General features: G+C 40.0%; 1 pseudogene; it reads left to right on the top strand.

Moving 5' to 3' along the window:
- Window positions 1–793: 793 nt before the first annotated feature.
- LOC100993238 (grpE protein homolog 2, mitochondrial-like) lies at window positions 794–3,302 on the top strand (annotated as a pseudogene).
- Window positions 3,303–3,611: the final 309 nt, after the last annotated feature.

Here is a 3,611-nt window from a genome sequence, read left to right as displayed (position 1 = left end):
AGCTGATGAGCAAGTCTAGCAAAGTCTCAGGATACAAAATCAATGTGCAGAAATCACAAGCATTCCTATACACCAACAACAAATGAGCAGAGACCCAAATCATAAATGAGCTCCAATTCACAATTGCCACAAAGAGAGTAAAATACCTAGAAATGCAGCTAAAAAGAGAAGTGAAGGGTCTCTTCAAGGAGTACTACAAACCACTGCTCAAGGAAATCAGAGAGGACACAAGCAGATGGAAAAACATTCCATGCACATGTATAGGAAGAATCAATATCATGAACATGGCCATAGTGCCCAAAGCAATTTATGCATTCAATGGTATTCCAATTGACCTACCACTGACATTCTTCATAGAATTAGAAAAAAAAAAAACTATTTTAAAGACAATCCTAAGCAAAAAGAACACAGCTGGAGGCATCACACTACCCTACTTCAAACTATACTACAAGGCCACAATAAACAAAACAGCATGGTACTTGTACAGAAACAGGCACATAGACCAATGGAAGAGAATAGAGAACTCAGAAATAAAACAGCACATCTACAACCATCTGATCTTTGACAAACCCCCAAAAAACAAGCAATGGGGAAAGGATTCCCTATTTAATAAATGGTGCTGGGAGAACTGGCTAGCAATAGGCAGAAAATTGAAACAGGATCCCTTTCTTACAACTTACACAGAAATTAACTCAAGATGGATTAAAGACTTAAATGTAAAACCCAAAACCATAAAAACCCTAGAAGAAAATCTAGGCTGTGTCATTAGGGATATAGGCATGTGCAAAGAATTTATGATGAAATTATCGAAAGCAATTGCAACAAAATCAAAAATTGACAAATGGGATCTAATAAAACTAAAGAGCTTCTACACAGCAAACAAAACTATTACCAGAGAGAACAGACAATCTATAGAATGGGGGGAAACTGTTGCAATCTACCCATCTGACAAAGGTCTATTATCTGGAATTTACAAGGAAATTTACCATTTAAAAAATACAACCCCATTAAAAAGGAGCAAAAGGACATGAACAGACACTTCTGAAAAAAAGAGACATACATGCAGCCAACAAACCCATGAAGAATAGTTCAACATCACTGATCATTAGAGAAATGCAAATAAAAAACACAATGAGATACCATCTCATGCCAGTCAGAATGTCAATTATTAAAAAGTCAACAAACAACAGATGCTAGCAAGGTTGCAAAGGAATAAGAACACTTTTACACTGTTGGTGGGAATGTAAATTAGTTCAACCATTGTGGAAGGTAGTAGGGTGATTCCTCAAAGATTTAGAACCAGAAATACCATTTGACCCAGCAATCCCATTCCTGGGTGTATATCCGAAGGAATATAAATCATTCTATTATAAAGATACATGCATGCATATGTTCACTGAAGCATTATTCACAATAGAAAAGACATGGAATCAACCCAAATGCCCATCAATGATGGGCTGGATAAAGAAAATGTGGTACATATACACCATGGAATACTATGCAGCCATAAAAAGGAACTAGATCATGTCCTTTGCAGAAAGATGGATGAAGCTGGAAGCCATTATCCTCAGCAAACTAATGCAGAAACAGAAAACCAAACACGGCATGTTCACACTTATAAGTGGGAGGTGAACAATGAGAACACATGTACACAGAAAGGGGAACAACACTTACTGGGGCCTGTTGGGGATGGGGGAGAGCATTAAGGAAAAAAGCTGATGCCTGCTGGCATTAATACCTAGGTGATGGGTTGATAGGTGCAGAAAGCCACTATGGCACATGCTTACCTATGTAACAAACCTGCACATCCTGCACATGTACTCCAGAACTTAAAGAAAAAAAAATCAAAAATAAATTTAAAAATAAAACAATTGTACTCATGGAGATAGATGGTAGAAGGATGGTTACCAGAGGCTGGAAAGAATAGTAGTGGTGGGAGGGAAATGGGGATGGTTAATGGGTACAAAAAATAGAATAAGACCTAGTATTTGCTAGCACAACAGTATGACTATAGTAAAAAATAAGTTAATTGTACATTTTGAAATAACTAAAAGAGTATAGTTGGATTGTTTATAACACAAAGGATAAATGTTTGAGGTAATCACCCTGATGTGATTATTATGCATGGCATACCTGTATCAAAATATTTCATGTAACCTATAATTATATACACCTACTATGTACCCACGAAAATTAAAAATAGGCCAGGTGGTGGCTAAGCCTGTATTCCCAGCACTTTGGGAGGCCAAGGCAGGTGGATCAATTGAGGTCAGGAGTTCAAGACCAGCCTGGCCAACATGAGGAAACCCCAATTCTACTAATAATACAAAAAATTAGCCAGGCGTGGTGGCAGGCACCTGTAATCCCAGCTACTCAGGAGGCTGAGGCAGGAGAATGGCTTGAACCTGGGATGTGGAGGTTACAGTGAGCCGAGATTGCGCTATTGCACTCCAGCCTGGGCAACAAGAGCAACACTCCATCTCAAAAAAAAAAAATATAACTAAAAAAAGAAATATTGAGCAAGTGCGCCTGTGCTGCTTCCATCAGCCCAAGTCGGGAACATGGCCATGTGGTCAATGTGGGCGGGCTGCCAGCGGGTGTAGCACCTACTGGCTTAGAGTGCCTCATGGGAGAGCAAGGGATGCCCACTTCCATTCAGCACTGCCACCCAGGGAACCGCTGGTGAGGACTGCCATTCCGAGGACCTTCCTGATGACCTTGGGCCCTCTCTTGCTGAACAAGCCTTAAGGGTAAAAGCTGTTAAACTGGAGAAGGAAGTCCAGGATTTAATGGTGAGATACCGGAGAGCTATAGCTGATTGTGAAAACATAAGGAGGTGAACCCGGAGATGTGTGGAAGACGCCAAGATATTTGGAATCCAGCATTTCTGTAAGGACTTGGTGGAGGTGGCTGACATTTTGGAGAAGACTACAGAGTGCATTTCTGAAGAATCAGAGCCTGGGGACCAGAAGCTCACTCTGGAGAAGGTCTTCAAACGGTTGTCACTTTTAGAAGCAAAGCTGAAAAGTGTTTGCCAAGCATGGCCTTGAGAAGCTGACACCCATTGGTGACAAATATGATTCCCATGAGCATGAATCCTCTGTCATGTGCCAGCTGGTGTTGTGGTGCAGTCTGGCACCACGGCATTAATGAGACAAGATGGTTAAAAACTTCATGGCTGCACCATTAGACTTGCCCAGGTAGAAGTGGCAGTGGAGTCTCAGAGAAGACTAAGAGGCCATCAGGAACTGAATGTTCTCCCTGAGTGCAGCTACCTGTGTTTCTTTTATTTATTAAAGTAGGTTTGTATTGCACATGTGGTACTTCATGTGATATGTTTTGGATTTAGTCATATTGGTTTTATTTCTAAGATATTCTATTGATTTAATGTGACCTGTTTGGTCTCATCAGAAGTCTTATCATTGGGCATTTGAATAGTGTGACATCTTCCGATGGCCTTTATGAAAACATGGTTAGGAAAATTGGTACTCTGATGAACTTGAATCCAAAATTTTTTTAACTATGTGTTTTAAACTCCATGTTCCTTCCTAGTGGTCCCTATAACAGGAATTGTATAGTATATTGTATTTTGTGGAAAAAGGAGATGTTAG

Source organism: Pan paniscus, chromosome X (assembly GCF_029289425.2).
Source record: "Pan paniscus chromosome X, NHGRI_mPanPan1-v2.0_pri, whole genome shotgun sequence".
NCBI classification, from domain to species: domain Eukaryota; kingdom Metazoa; phylum Chordata; class Mammalia; order Primates; family Hominidae; genus Pan; species Pan paniscus.
This window is presented reverse-complemented; position numbering and strand designations above follow the sequence as displayed.